Here is a 17,172-nt window from a genome sequence, read left to right as displayed (position 1 = left end):
CATTGACTCATTAACTCCTTAAAGTTGGGGACTCTGCCTTGCACCCAGGTGTATTTCCTGGGCTTCGGGGTGTGTCAGTGCATCAAGGAATGTTTGAAGAAAGTAATGAGAACACAAGTGAGGAAGAGAAAGAGGGAGAGGAACAAGGTAGGGAGAGACCTTCCTGTTCCTTAACAGTGTCCCTGATGGGCTCAGCCATGGGATCTGAGAACACGAAGACCCGTAGCAACCAGGCAGAGCAAACTTCTTCCACTGTCATAACATACAAAGTCTCACTTGATCCTCAGGCCAACCCTAAGGCTACTAGCAATTATCCCCATTTTATAGAGAGGGAGGGCAGGAGCTAAAGAAGGGAAGTGACTTGGAAGACTATTAGTTGATCTTAACACCCAAAGCCAAGGGGATCTCTTCCCACCAAGGGGACTCCTTCCTGGTCAGCAGAGATGCCAGAAGCTGGTGTGTTCTGAGGCACCCAGGGTCAGGCAGCCCCCATGGGGGGGGGAATCTGGAGGGGGTCCCACTTTGAGCGGCCATCTGGGAGCCAGTCCCACTCACTGCCCAGCTCCTACCATGGCACACACTTATTCCCCTGGGTCCAGCGGGCTGACGCCTTCTCAGCTTGCTGCTGGCCCCTGCTCTGTCCTACATCTGGGGAGACAGTGAATAAGCCTTCCTTTCTTTCCAGAGCTTGTTGCCTTCAAGGTATTTATAGATTGCTCCTGGCCCCGCTGAGGCATCTCTTCCCTCCTGTTTAAATTTAGCTCCCTTTGTCCTCTTCCCCTGACTTATCTCCTGATCCCGCCTGGGTTTCCTCTACTGCCTTTGTTCTCCCTGTGTTTGTTCCACATCTTCTTTCATCTGCTGAGCCGAAACCATCTCGCCAAAGAGTTGCTCTGAAGTCTTTATATCACGGTCTCCAAGCTCAGACCTCCCAGCAGTCCTCTCTGCCCACTTTCCACTTTCTCTTGCAAGAAAAAAAAGGTGGGGGGGGGGGAGCCTTCATCTTTATCTTCCCTCAGTCTAGCCTGTTCACAGAAAGGGAAAATGGGCATGACTAATTTGCAAACAGAGCCAGAATCCACAGTTTCCCAATCTTGTCAGCTCAAGGCTATTTTTACTTTTAAAAGCTCCCGGTTTCAGTGCCCCGATCTTGAGTCTCAACCCAGAATCATTTTCTCTTGTGCACAGTGAGCTATGTCAGCGTCTTGCACATCTTTGTTCTCTCGGGCCTGAAACTCAGCCTAAGACAATGTTATCTTAGTGCTGGGAAGACCAGCCGCCATCAAAATCCAGAGGAGGGGAGTGTACTGTGTTCCTCTAATAACATTTAATAGATATTATGGAGGTTGAGATTAGGTGTCTTTATACGTAGATCACATATGTAGATGTAGAAATCTGTATATGTAGATCTGCGTAGGTAGAACACACAGGGGTCTCCAATTCCAATGCCTCCAGGAATCGGGCAGGTAGAGAAACAAATGAACAGTAGGGGCCTACAGCATGTACACTGTGTCTAACGCACTGGGTAATGAATACCACATTGCCCAGGTTTTCTGATTTTTCCAGAGGGGTCAATAATCTGGACTTTTAAATAATAGCAATTATTGAAAATTTTCAAAACACCTTATTTTTTTTAATACTTTATTCATTTATTGAAAGAGAGAGTGAGAGAGACCATGAGAGCTGAGAGGGTCAGAGGGAGAACCAGACTACCCATGGAGCTGGGAGCCTGATGCGGGACTTGATCCAGGGACTCTGAGATCATGATCTGAGCCGAAGGCAGTTGCTCAACCAACTGAGCCACTCAGGTGCCCTTTCAAAACACCGTATGAGCCCAAAGGACCTGAGTACTCCACAGTCCATCCACACCTTCACAGGTCATCCACAAGCCCTGCTCCTCCTCACCTCTCTAACTGTGGCTTGTGGACCAAATGGCCTTTCCAGTTCCAGTCAGCAAGTCTCTGGCTCTCAACACATATGGCTCCCTTTCAACCCCTCTGCTAGTCTTAAGATTGGATTCTAAACTGATAACAGCAGAGCTTTTCCTCTAATTCAAGCTTCCTATTTCTTCTCTCTTCTCTCTTCTTTCTGCTTGGTGAAAGTAATATTTATCCACAAAATTTTCTTCTAGAAGATCTCCTATGGTGCATCAGTCAGGATGAGTGAGCTTATGCTGCAAAAATAAATAGCGTGAAATTCCCTAAGGCTTAAAATCACAAAGATTTTAAAATCACTGCTCACCTGTGCCATAAGTCCTTTGTGGGTCCCCTGGGACTGCTGCTTCAAGCCACGCTGGGACTCTGGCTGGGGGAGCAGCCATCACCTGAAACATTGCCATCATCATGACTGAGAAATAATATGATGGATGATACACTGGTCTTTTTTTAATTGAAGTATAATTGACACATAGTGTTACATTAGTTTCAGGTATAGGTACACTGACTTTGAAATCTATTCCCCAGAAGTAATATTCTTTTCTGCTCATTTAATTTCCCAAAGCTGATTACATGGCCATATCCAGTGTCCTAGAAGATAAAAGAACAGCATTTATTATATGCCTGGAAGGTGCGACAATGGAAATGTTTGTGAATAGCACTGAATGACTTCCACATATGGGATTTCCACTTTTGGAGAGGTTTCTAAGTGTTACTCAGTGGTTCTGAATTAAATTCATTTATTCATTTAACAGTAACAACGGAGCAAATTCCTGAGGTTGTTAATTTGAGGACAAAAGTAAGAACTTGTCTCTGCCTTCAAGTAAGTATGACTTATTAGAGGGCATCCAGAGATCCATGCCAAGAATGTGGAAACAAGGTAAAACATGGGCAAGTGTAAACAGGCAAGTGTAAAGAAAATCCAGAGTGCAGAAAAGGCATTAAACAGGGGGAAGTTGGTATCTGAGAAAATCCCTAAAGTAAGGGAAAGTACACAAGCAAGAAGGACTGCCCATCCCAAGATGAACCCTTCCATCCCAACGCTAGGAATCACATGGCAGATCAAAATGCTATACAGTCACAGCTTCCTCACAACTAGTCTTACATCTTGGTAATCCCTGTCCCTATCTAAATGCCAAACCCAGACTGGAGCCAGTTGATTAGGTCCAAACATCAGCTCCTCTAATTGCTTGCTAGATGAATTTGGACAAGTCATTGAAACAACTGTGTCTGTTTCCTCATCTGTAAAATGGGAGTATTAGCCTCAGAGCATTGATAGGAAGAGCTGAATTCCTTAATAGGAGGCTGGGCACATAGCAGACCTCTTGTCAGTGGTAGCTGGCATCCTGTTCTGTCTTTGTCATTCCCTCAATCTGGTTGTCTTCCTCTTGTCTCTTCTTTCTTCAACACCTTGGTTACAAGACTGTTTTTCATAAACAATGTGTTCTTAAGCATTGATTAATACTTCTCTTGAGTAATCCTTGGAAGGAGATTTCATCTACATAAAGCACAAGAGAGTTTTCTGTCCTCAAGGTAGGATCCCCTGAGCACATCCCATGTCTGCCTCATCACCAGTGACATTCTCATAAATCTGTCTTCATGTATTACCCTGCCACAGTACTCTGTGAACTTCTCACTAACGTCAAATTTTCTATGGGACATGCCACAGAGCACAAATCCTACCAGATGGACTCGTAGGGAAATAAAGACTTCTGTCCTACACTGCCCATGGGAAAGTCTTCTGGGGAAGAGCACAGAGTGTGGGAAAAATACCTGTTTTGTTGCATTTAATCCAGCATTTTCTGGATTAAATCATGAGCATGATAACTTTATTTTGCATGTTACACACATTGGAAAATAGTGTGCAGAAGCAAGAGCTACTTCTTACTCATCCACTGATCCACAGAAATGTGGGAATGCAAGGAGTATAATCACCATGGGAAATAAACCAATAAAGTGAACTAAATTTGATATGTAATCTCAGGGAAACTATTTCCACCGTGGGCTTCATTTTTAAAATGAAAGAATTGGACTAGAGAGTTGATAAGAACCTTTCCAACCTCCCTTAGTAGCCAATCTTTCATTAGATTAGATTTTCCTTGCCCTCTGCCTGGCCATAATTGAGCCTCATTATTTTATTCAAGATGAGAGCAAAAACAAAACTGTCAAGCCCTTGTGGGCAGGAAGCTAACAGAGGAAATGCTCAAAGCTGACATTTGCTGTGTGCCAGCCCAAACCGCAGACGGTTTTGCGGGGTCAAGGCATCTCGTCGCAACAAGCAAAACGGATAAGTATCACTATATTACTTAAAAGACATGAGGCACAAAGAGAGTAAGCCATTGCTTAAGCAAGTCTACCCAGTTGGCGGAGATGGGATTTGAATCCAGGTCACTTGACTCCAAACCCATACTCTGTATCATTAGGCTGTCCTGCTTCAAGGGTTGCATGAACTGTAGGAGTCCCACAGAGTCAGAGTCTAATTCATTCTGTTTCCGGTTAAGAGAGGATAAAAAGCTCCAAAGATTTTGCTTCATTTCTTTAGAATAACGCAGCACATTGGCCCATGTGATATTTGTCCATCTTCAGATTCTGACTTTCTTTTGGCTTCAACTGTCAGGAAAGAATGCAAATTGCATGCATTTCTTCTCATCAGTTGTCATTATAATAATTATCTTCAGCATTTCCAGGAGGCACTTTCATATCCATTGTGCCAGGTGTATTCTGTGTCAGCTACGATTTTTTACACGTTGATTTCACAGTTGAGGAAGCCAAGACTCCAAAAAGTGAAAAAAAAGTTTGCCTAAGACCCCATGCCAGTAAATCGTGGATCCCGGATTTGACCCTGGTCTTTGGGTCTCAGTGAGAATGTAGTCGGGGGCCCTCACCATGATCCAAGGCACTCGGCTGCCAAAGTCAAGCACAGGTTGGAGGTGGGCAGAGTTAGGGAAGCTACAGGTGTGAAGTCAGTGGGACTTGACATGGAGGGCCCAGAGCTAGGCAGGAAACCCAGCATGACAACCAGAGGGAAAGGAATGGCCCTCTCTCTTCTTTCGTGTTGGGAGGGCAGGGGCACACCAGGCGCTTAAGTCCTCTTCGTGCACCTGCTCCTTTGTTGCTTTCTTCTCTCTAACCTTCCACTTTGTAGAGTCACTATCCATCCACCATCTTAACCACCTCCCACATCATGGGCTTGTGACAGTTTATGCAGTCACCCACAAACATTCACTGAGAGCCTTAAATATGCCAGGCCACTGTCCTAGACACTAAGGAGACTGAGATGAGATGCGTACGCATCACTGGACTCCCGGGAAGATGGCTCACTTCAGGCTCAGGCTCAGGAATCACTTGCAGAGGTGGTGGATTTGGTCTGAGACTGGATGGGTGTGCAGGAGCCCTCTAGAAGGAGAGCATGGGCCAGAATACCTGTTGGGCAAAGAGTATTCCAGGCAGAAATTTGGAGTGCTTTCTGATCAAAGCACCTGATGCATGGGGGGAACGTGTCAGGGTTGAGGCCAGAAAGGAAAGTTCAGTCAGAGCTTGACGGGCCTTGAAGTCCAGCTGAAGACTGTTTGGGAGTGGGGAAGCATCCCCTATGGGCTAGGGATGGTTTTGAACTATCTTTGCTATCCTGCTTTGCTCATAGGGAAGTCCTCCCCAAAACAGAGAAACTAGTTCAGAAATTCTCATTATAATTAGAAAGGAATATGAAAACTAAAAAAGGGAGACAAAATAGCACTATCCTTGGTCAAAAAAGTAACCATAATTTAAGGCTCACCATGCCACGAGGACAGGATGCCAATAGGAACAGGCAAAGGTCTCTGTCCCTTGCCTGAGCCCAGGAGCCAAGTAGAGGCAGGTCCTCAAGATAGAGCCTCTCCTCTTCCCTCCATGGGACTCTGTGTGAAAGGAACATGAGTGCCCATCCTGACATCCTTGCTAATGAAGACAGTCTGCCCATCTGAAGAGCTGAGTGAATGACAGTGGTGAGCCTCTGGGACAGGACTGACCCCACAGCTCACGTCCTCTGCAGCCTTGGGGAGCAGCTTTACCGAGTGCTATGCACAAACTCAGCACAGGGAGGCAGTGCGGGCCCGTGGTCAGCCTCAGCCCACACACCGTAGAACAGTGAACTGAGACAAACAGATGAGAGAAAAGGACCAAAATAACACAAGTAGGAAGAAAGGGAGGGGAGTTTCTACAACAAATTTATCGAGGTTTGCTCTCAAAATAAGACATTTTCCTCTGGGAAGTACCACTAATCTATGAATCCAGTCCTTGGACTCTTACAACAGACCCTTGACAAAAAGAAATCTTACGAGAATGTCCTCCTCGGTCCTTGCTCATTTCCTGGGACTGGCACTTACCTCCACGGCCACCGGGTCCCAGCCTGCTGGACCAGTTTCTTATCCATGCTCTCCCTCACATGCAGGATGCTCAAGCCAACTTCTCTGTCCCACCCAGGCCCTTATCTGTCCACCTGTTCTCTCCACCCAGAAGAGCCATTTTCAAAAGACCCCTCCTCTATTCCATTTCTGATCTAACTCAAATGTCACCAACACCATGACACCTTTCCTGACCCCTCTCAAGCCAGAAAAATCACCTTTCTCTCCCTCTCTCCCTCTTTTCCTCTCTCCCTCTCTGTCTCTCTCTCTCCTTCCCTCCATCCGTCTTTCCAGTGCTTCCCAGAATATCTTCTGCCCCTCTCTGTCACCTGCCACAATCTTACCTTGCATGGCAGTCACTTGTATATCTGGATAAATATGCTACCTTTGTGTTTCCACAGCATGTCCCAATGCATGTGCGAAAAAGGAAGTTAAATTCTGTCTGAGGAATGGCCAGGGATAGTCTTGTTTGTCTGGTAAGCTTTAGTTTTCTAATCTAGAGATGCTTTAGGATAAAAAGATCAATTGGGGACTTATTAACTAAATTATGGTATATTTATACCGCAAAAAAAACTACACAGCCTTTTAAATGAGTAAAAATAATCTGTATATCCAGGATAGAAAGCTGCCCAAGATGTAGACTTTTAAAAAAATAAAATAATAAAATAAAAGGAAAACTGCAGAATAGTATAATGGTAATGGTACCACCTCAATTACTTAGGAGGAAAAAAAACCAAAATTTTGTAGACATACATACAATTGCACCTAAATTCTGGAAGAATATATGTGGTTAGCATGGCCCATGTGGCCATGTGGCCATTTGGCAGTGTGGCAAACCCCTGCAATAGGACAGTTCCTCAACGCACATATATGACAGGAATCCCAGAAGGAAAGCAGAGGGAAAAAAGGTCAAGAAAAAGTATTTGTGGAAATAATAGGAAGAATTCCCCAGTGCATGCCAAAAGGGAAAACACAAAGACATTCTCACCTAGACACATCGTTCTGTTCCGAGACGGCTGAATACCAAAGACCCAGAAAACCTTGGGAGCAACAGCAATCATTTATCTCTTCCCTTACAAAGGAACAACACCGTGATTAATGGGGGTTTCCCGTCAGGAACAATGAAGGCCAAAAGGTAGTGGTAAGACATAGTCAAGGTATTGAAAGAAAAAAGAACTGTCACCCGGAATTCTATAATCAAGTAAACAGCTTTCAGTATGGAAGGTGAAATAAAGATATTCCCAGAGAAGTACAGACCAAGGGAACTCATTGCTGGCAGATCCTTCTTCTGAGAATATTAGAGGTATTTTCAACTGAAAAGAAAGGACACCAGATGCAAATTAGAATCCATACAAAAAGGGACGCCTGGTTGGCTCAGTCAGTTAAGCATCTGCCTTCAGCTCAGGTCCTGGGATGGAGTCCGGCATGGCATCTCATCTCATCGGTTTCCTTGCTCAGCGGGGAGCCTGCTTCTCCCTCTGCCTGCAGCCCCCCTGCTTGTGCTCTCTCTCTGACAGATAAATAAATAAAACCTTTGAAAAAAAAAAAGAATCCACAAAAAAATTTTGACAACAATAATTTTAAAATACAAAGAACACCAAAAACTGTAAATATTGGGCAAATATAAAAGACAGTATACATCTACTTTCCTCTTTTCTTCTTTGGATGTCTTTAAAAGACATGAGATGATGTGAAGCAGTAGCTTGACACTAAAATGTTGAATTACAGCATATATAAATATCATATATATAACAATAACACAAAAGAGAAGTTTATGGAGTTATACTGGAGAAAAATGTTTTCTATTTTCCCAAAATTAAGTTAGTATTAATTTTTAATTAGCCACTAAGAAAATTACTTTAAAAATATAGCTTAAAAAATATCAACCAAAAACTGCCTGCCAGTTAGGAAGTAGATATTGACAGATCAACAAATTTGCAAAACCCAACCTTATGTTGACTGTGTACTTGAAATACAAGCATATATCATTTTTAAAGAAATGGATGAAAAAGAGACACAATGCAAACACTAAATACATCAAAATCTTCTGTGACTACATTAATATCAGATGAAATAGATCAAAGTGTTACCAATTTTCCCACAGAGTGGGAAGAGCCCGGGTATTAAAGGCAGTGCGTCCTGCATTCTAGCCCTGCTCAGCCTCAGACATTGGTCAAAAAGTGATAAGGAGACGTCCAGCATTCCAAACACTCTACGTGAATCATCTCTAATCCTCACAAAGCCCTATAAAATAATATCATCACCCCCATTTTTTCCCACTGTGTAACAGGTGATAATAGATATGCAATTCACTATAGTAACAGTAATAATTATTATTATTCCTATTTGTTCAATAAATTCTTGTCATGTGCAAAGCACTATATCATTAGGCTCTAGGGATACAGTGATAACTAAGATTAAACGCCCTAATCTAGTGGACTTTTTTATTTCTAGCAGAATGGAAACAACCAGAGTAAAACATAATAACAATAATTAATCAGATAGTGATAAGTACAATGCAGAGATCTAAAGTAGAGCAGTATGATAGAATGATTGGATGGGTAATTCAGGTTGAAAAAATAATATTTAAGCTTAAAGTGAAATTATAATGACAGACATGAAGATCAGGAAGAATAATAGTGTGGGTAGAGCTAAGAGTGCAAAGGCCCAGAGCAGGAACAAGCTTAATATATTGGAGAAAAGATCACTATGGCTGGAGATGCGGTGTGAGCACCAGGGAAAGTAATGTGATATGTGATTAAAGATGTTAAGTGTGCAAGGCTCTATAAACCAGAATAAGACGTCTACATATTACTCCATGTGATAGGAGACGATCAAAGTGTTTCAAGTCCATTAGTGACATAATGTGATGCACCTTTTTATTTTTTTTATTTTTTTACTAACATATAATGTATTATTCACCCCAGGGGTACAGGTCTGTGAATTGCCAGGTTTACACACTCACCATAGCACAAACCTTCCCCAATGTCCATAACCCAACCACCCTCTCCCTACCCTCCTCCACCCAGCAACCCTCAGTTTGTTTTGTGAGATTAAGAGTCTCTTATGGTTTGTCTCCCTCCCAATCCCATCTTGTGTCATTTATTCTTTTCCTACCCCCCAAACCCCCCACCTTGACTCTCAACTTCCTCATATCAGGGAGATCATATGATAATTGTCTTTCTCTGACTGACTTATTTCACTTAGCATAATACCCTCTAGTTCCATCCACGTTGTCGCAAATGGCAAGATTTCATTTCTTTTGATGGCTGCATAGTATTCCATTGTATATATATACCACTTCTTCTTTATCCATTCATCTGTTGATGGACATCCAGGTTCTTTCCATAGTTTGGCTATTGTGGACATTGCTGCTATAAACATTCGGGTGCACGTGCCCCTTCGGATCACTACGTTTGTATCTTTAGGATAAATACCCAGTAGCTGATGCACCTTTTTAAATAACACTGTCGCCTCAGCAAGGAAAAGAGAGTGCAAGGCGGCAAGAATAGATACAAGATCACTTGGGACTCATTGCAGCAGTCCAGGGAAGAGGCGGGGCAGGGTGGGTGAAGAGAAGTGTACAAATTTGAATGAATTTTGGAGATAGAGCTAACTTGGTGATGGACTGGATTAAGATGGGAGAAGAGGAGGAGAAGAAGCAAGGATGAAGGTCTGGTTTAGAGCTTGAGCAACAGGGTGGACGGCAGTGTCGTCTACCAAAAAGAGGAAGACCGGAGGAAGAACAGAATCGCTCAGGGTAATGATAAGAGGCAGTGGGGTGTAGACTCAGGAATCCCGCTTTAGCTATAGTACACTGAGAGACTTAGCAGACTTCTTTAACTATTTTCTACACCTAGACAACAACATAAAGATGACCAAGAGAGAGCTCCCATCTTTGGGGAATTCACAATCCTAGAACGGGAGAAGAACGGAAACAACAAGAATTCAGGAGAATTGCAGGTGCTCTTTGGAAACGGTAACAGAAAGCATGAGGGAGAGAGAGCCAGGACCTGGCAGGGCAGCAGGGCGTGGACCCGTGGGGAGGTTCCACAGAGCAGTGAGGTTCTGGTTCAAATTGTAAGCATGAATGAACTTGAACGATCATCACCAGAGTGTGGATAGATTCTAGGCAAAGTGGGGAAACTTAAACTGAGTTTTTCTAGAAGTGAGCTTTGCTCAACATGGTTGAGCAAACAGGTGCTAACACCTTAACAGATGTTAAGGTTTAGTGTGTGTTAGGGGAGGACAATGAAAAGGCCTTGAAAGAGTATGTTTGAATCAAATTAGGAAAGATTTGGAAGGTGGACTGGGGCCTTGGGTTTTCTCCTGGGGCCTTGAGTGGATAGGGAGATACAGAGACCTTTTAAGCAGAGAAGTGAGCTGCATGGAGATAGGCATTAAGGTCACACTGGCAACAGTGTTTGAAAAGAGGTGGTGACGGATGGCAGAGATGGGGACAGGGAGGAAGAAACAAAGCAGGAACCCAGTTCTGAGATTATCCTATAGTCTAGGTGAGGGGAAGGAAAGTTTGAAGGGAAGCATTAGGAATGTAAATGAGGGGAAGGATGAGAGTCCGGGAGATAGGTTTTGACGATTGATTGGATGTGGGGAAAGAAAGCCAAGATAACTCTGAGATTGGGTATGCATGTCTGGGAGACTCGGGATGCCATGAACCAAGATAAAGGACCCACAAGGAGAAAACAGGACAAGGCAGAAAATGGGGAATGAGGGGGATGGTAAGTGATTTTGATCACGTTCAGTTGAATGTGCCGACATGACATCGGTTTCCAGGAAGAAATGATCAGTCAGGAGGTGGACATTTGGGCCCATGTTCAGGAGATGGGTCGAACCTCAAGGTCAGGATTAGAGTGTCCTTGGCACCAGTGATAATACTGTATGGTGCATCAGGAACGGAGTCAAATCCTTTACATGATTATTCCATTGCCTCCCCCGTGTAACAGCCCCATAAGGTGTGTCTTATTTTTCCCATTTTACAAATGAGGACATTAGAAGTTCAGGGAAGTTAAGCCCGTTGCTGAGAGTCACACAAATTAAATGGTGAGGTCAAGATTGGAGCTCATTGAACCTGAGGCTGCCGTGCAAAGTTAAGTCCAGGGTGAAAGCGGGGAGAGTCAGTCTCACAGGTGCCCCTCATTGACTCTGCTCAAATGTCCATGCACCCTACGGATCTCTGAGTCTCCTTCTCCCAGCTCACAAATAGCACGGAAGCCCAGAGAGGGGAATGAATTCCCCCAAGGTCACAGTGATGTTCCAATGGCCTTTCTCTTTATACTTGGTATAAAATCTGGACTCTGAGTTTTGCACACTCTGACCTCTCTACCTCTCCAGCCTCACAAGACAAGCACACTCCTACCTTAGGGTCTGTGAGTTTGCTGTTCCTTCTGCCTACAGGGCTCTCTCTCACACACACAGGCTCTCAGGGATCCTTCTTTCTCATCATTAGGTCATTAGCTCCCAGGTCACCTTCAAAAAATACCTGCTCTGACCAGCCAACCCAGCATAGCCACTTCCTGTCCAACTCCACTGCCTGACAGGGTTCGATTTTCTTCATGACAGTTAGGGCTCCTTATTTACCTATTTGATTGTTAATATTCAGTCTCTACCTGCCAGAAAGTTACAACAATATTAACGTGTCCCCCAGAATGTGAGTACTGAGGGGAGGAAGTGAGAAGAAAGGAAGGGATGGGGAAGGAAGGAAAAAAGGAAGGGAGGGAAGAAGGGAAGGAAGGAAAAAAGGAAGGAAGGGAAGGAGGGAAGGAAGATAGCTCTGAGAGACGGAGGGAACTGTCCCATGGATAGGGGGCCAGGAGGAACTCTCTCCAGAGCCTTCACTACAGAAGGACCTGCCAGGCCTCCTTGGAGCCCCAGCTCTTCCCTCTTCCACTGTGATCTCTGTGTCCCACAGACCAAAGAGAGAATCGTGCGCTGGGAAAAGTCAGCGCTCCCCTGGAGAAGGAAGGGAAAGAGATCACACGAGAGCCTGCACACAGGCCACCCATCAGCACCAGAGCCAAACTAGCACAGGCCTCTCCCCGGGTGTGTCCCCTCCACCCCTCTCTGGCCTCTTATCTCCTCCTTCTCCCCTTAATGTCCGTGCCCCCATTCTCAGTGGGCCACCTTCACCCTGCCCCTTATCTGCCCATCCCCTCCATCATGGGATCCCAGAATGTGTCCCCTTTCATCTCCCATATCCCCTTATCTCCCCCTTGTCCCCCAGCCTGCTCCTCTGGGCCCCCCAGCCTCTTATCAAATGTCCTTCTCTCCATCACTGCCCCCTTATCTGCTCATCCCTCACCCACATGACTGGTCTGTTCTGCCTTCTTGATAGAGGCCTGCAGGAAGGCGCAGACTCAGTGGTGTTCCAGACTCTCAGACAGGGACAGGCAGAGGGAGTGAGTGGCCCCTCTTCAGAGTCCAGAACAGGGTGTTTCTGAGCCTTTCCACAGAAACCAGGATGGGGGCCTTGGAAACCTCTTCTGGAGTTTAAAGCATTTCTCTACCTCATACCAAGAGATGTTGGACAAGTGGCTCTAGCCTCCCTGAGCATCATCTGTAACACCAGGCTTAAGAACACCTCCCTCCCTGGATCACTGGAGGCCAGGGACAGCACATGACAAAGGCCAGTGGCCCTTCCAAGGCTGTCTGCTCACATTTCCCCAACGCAGGCACAAGGAGGCCCCTGCTTGAAATCCTGTAGCTGTAAGTGCTCTGTGCCCGGGTCACCCCAGCCATCCTGTTGGATAGCAGCTGTCAGAGCTGACATCCCACCGGGGATAGAGCTGAGGCCTATGTCCTGAGCTCACACAGTCTGTCCCCAGGTGGCCTACAGGGGATCCCCCACCTTTTCCACACCCTGAAGAAGCTCCCAATAATAGGGGAGGAACCTCTCAGCACCCCTACCCCACAATGGTCTGCCGTGATTCTAAATTTCAAAGCCACCTGAAGCCCATGGCGGTCTTCCCCTCACCTGGAACATCTGCCAGGTTCCCAGACAAAAGGTGAAGGGCAGAAAGGTATTTCCTCTAAAGCAATGGAAGGGTCCACCTTCTTCCCCTGGGACCTCAGGAAATGACGTCAGTGGCCCCACTTGGCCCGCTTTCTGGTGCTAATCATGTTCTCACACCCAAGAACATTTTGTCCCCACCTCCTGAGCCCCACTCTTCCTGACAATAATTAGGGATGTCACCAAGGTGTTGCTGTGCAAAGTGACACCAAGAGCCCTTCACACACCTGCTCGGGGAGGCAGTGGTGAGCCCGACCCTGAGCAAGACAGAGAACAGGCTGCTGCCAGCCTGCCCGATGGGGACAACAGGCTCACAGAAGGTGTGGATGTCACTGCACCGCGTAATGAAGCCACAGCAGGCAGCTGGAGCTGCTGATCACACCCCTGGGGCCAATCCAGGCCGCTAGAGAGAAAGGGTCCTCTGGGACCACCCACTATGACAGCCACCTTACTTTTCTGACAAGGACGGCTGACACCTAGAAAGGGGAAATGCTTTGTCTTGAGTCACACAACACTAACTCGCTGGTAGGAAGACCCAGGTGTCCTGCCTCCCTGCCTATGTTCCCTACTCTGCCCCCACCTACATTTAGGAATGGTAGTTGTTAAACAGGGCAATCTGGTGGTGTCAGAAGACACTGTTGGCTGTCCCAGCTCCAGACCCCAGAGGCAGGTGGGTGGGAAGGCATCTCGGACTCCTACTGTGCACAGCAGAGCCCTCTGCCACAAAACGTCTCTGATCCAGAAGGTCCGTGGTTCCAAGGAGAAACCCTGATTTATAAACACTGCCTCTGGGGTCCCTGACTGCTGGTCACATCCACTGCTCTTTTACAAGCGTCCATCAGGGCTTTTTGGCATTTGCTGGTTTTGGACACCAAAATAATGGATATTGGCAACACCGGCTCCCAGGTAGTCCAGTGACTCTGAAGGAAGAACTTTCTTGGCACTTCCCTACTTCTGTGCCTTTGCACAAGCTGTCCTCTTGGCCTGGGTGGGAGGCTATCCCTGGCCCTATCTCCTTGTGCCAAATCCCACTCATCCTTGTAGGCTGGTCTGGTGCCACTGCCTCCAGGAAGGCATCCCTGGTTTCTCCTGCTGGGAATTCTGAACTCAGCAGGAAGTCAGCAGTTCCTCTTCTGACACTAAGAGGAACCCATCATGTATTTGAGCTAGAAGGCAGTGTAATTCCATATCACCTTGGTGGGTCCTGGAGGCCAAAGCCCTGAGCGCAGATCCTGGCTATTCTACTTCCTCAGTGTGTAACTTCCGACAAGTTACTTAACTACTGTAAGCCTTGTATGTAAAACGGCCACGAAGGTGGTAGAAGTGGCTGCTCAGAGGATGATTGTGAACATATCACTAGCTAATCCACGCAAAGCACTCAACACCATCCCTAACACACAGTCAGTGGGCAACGGAGATTCGCGATCATAATTATTGTATCAGGATTCCCACCAAGCTCTTTGCAAAACCCCATGCATTCAGTATCTCAGAGAAGCCAGAAGCCTGAGTCACAAAGCCAGGGCTTCTACAGCTACAGTTTCCAGGTATAAGAAGAGTCCTAGAAATGACCTTGCACAAGACCTGAGTCAGAGAGCTACGAAAGACAGAGCCGGGACTCCAAGGCAAATCACCTGTCGCTGATCGTTCTCAGTCATGGGCCGTTTCCCAGATGGCCCTACACCCACTGGCTCACTTATGCCCACGACTTGCCATGGTACTATGCGTGGTTTTCAGGACTCATGGCTGGTGATCATGGCTGGATTTCTCTGAGCAAGTTGCCTACATGAACTCATGCACTCCTCCTAGCAACCCAGTAAGATAGACTGTTGACTGGCCCCAGAGGGGCTGGGTTAATTGCCTGAGGCAGGGTTTGAATCCTGACAGTATGGGTCCAGAGCTCACAGCATGGCCACCGTACTTAGGCCTCCCTCTATTCCTACACCTTCTACCCAGGCACCCAAGGATCCACAGAGCTTTGGACAACCTCAAAATAATTCCCTAATAAACCTCTTGTAGTTCCAGTCTGTGGATGCATGGTAATGGGTGCACCCCGTCTGCCCATCCACAGCCTGGTTGGGAAGTCAGGTAAGGCAAGAAGGTGGGAAGAAAGTGCAGAAAGGGAGGTGGAGCACATGGGAGGGAAAAGAAAGGAGAACAAATGAGGAAAAGGGTGGGAGGAGAGAGGCAGGTAAGGCAGGGCTGGAAGGGAGGACCCAGAAGATGAGGGAAAGGAGGCTGGGAGGGCAGGGGAGGAGGAGCTGCCTGGCTGAGCTATTTCTGTGAACCTGAGTGCTGCTGATTTGCATGTTTAGCTTCTCTTTGCATATTGAGGTCAGAAGGTCTCAGCTCCTCATGTGAGAAGGCATAGAAATTCATTAGTGCAGCCTTCTGGAAGACTTCACAAGCACACCTTGCCCAGCTTTTCCCTGACGGTGGAAAAGGAAGGGGAGGAACTTCCCACAAGGGTGGAGGGTGTGCACACCCACACTGCTCCCACTCGACTGGGCAGCTGGCTTAACCTCCAGAGCCTCAGTTTCCCCAAACACAAAAGGAAGTGACGTGGGCTAGGGGCTCTGGGAGGAGCCCAATCAAGTTAAACAAATGACTCCGTTAATTAATTCACTGAAAGAGCTTATATCTCAAAAGAGGATGGAGTCAAAGGGAGTTGTAAGAGATTGGCCAGGCATCTCAGATGCCTTACCCTTTGTCCTGAATCTTTGGTTAGAAGGAAGGAAGAAAGGAAAGAAGGAAAGGAGGGAGGGAGGGAGGGAGGGAAGGTAGGAAGGAAGGAAGGAAAGAAGGTAGGAAGGTAGAAAGGAAGAAAGAAAGGAAGGTAGGAAGGAAGGAAGAAAGGGAGGGAGGGAAGGAAGGAAGAAGGAGGATGCAAGGGAGGGAGGAAGGGTGGAGGAGGCAGGAAAAGAGGAAAAAACCTTTCCAAGCTAACTTTAGCACTTGTCACTTGCGTTATCCTCAAGCTGTCCTATGAAGCAGACACTGGAAGAATCCCCATTTGTAGATTAGAAAATGGAGATTTGAACAGGCTCAGTTACTTGCCCATAGTCACAGTATGAGAGGCAAAGAGGTCTCTGAGTGCAGAGCTGACACTTTGAGCTACTGCCCTAGACTGACCAGACACACGCACAAGAACAGACAATAAAGGAGAGTCCGGGCACATGCGGTGGGAACAGAAGTGGCCCACAATGTCTCTCCCTCTCTCCCCACCTTCTCTATACATTCAGCAGACCAATTTGGGGAGTTACTTAGGGCTCCTCTGTGCCCCTAAACCTTTGGCTTACCTGCAGTTTTGGTTTGTCATGGCAGGAACTCGGACTCTAATTCTATGCAGTCTCTTGTTTCAGTTCCCAACTTCATCAACTCACTGAGCTCCAACGTCACTCAGCCCCAGTTCTTCAGACAAGATGCCAGGTGCGTAGCCCGGCCTGTGGGCGGTCCTCAGATAGCCACGCTGGCCCACCTTGTTAGGGCCTGGACTAAGACGGGGACTAAGAACAGGAAGATTAGATGCCACTGCTTACTGGGAGTATTGCTGGGGGGAGCAATGGTTGGCTTCTCTTGGGATTCACTCTTCAACACAGTGGTCTCCAGATATCTGAGTGGCTCAGTTGGTTAGAGCATCTGACTCTCGATTTCAGCTCAGGTAATGATCTCAGGGTCATAAGATTGAGCCCCACATTGGGCTCTACAGTTAGCATGGAATCGGCTCGAGATTCTGTCTCCCTCTCCTTCTGCCCTTCCCCCATCTCTAAAAATAAATAAAGAAATCTTTTCTTTTTTTTTTTTTAAGACAGTGGCCTTTGCTCAGGGTGCC

This window comes from Meles meles, chromosome 8 (assembly GCF_922984935.1).
Source record: "Meles meles chromosome 8, mMelMel3.1 paternal haplotype, whole genome shotgun sequence".
Taxonomy (NCBI): domain Eukaryota; kingdom Metazoa; phylum Chordata; class Mammalia; order Carnivora; family Mustelidae; genus Meles; species Meles meles.
This window is presented reverse-complemented; position numbering follows the sequence as displayed.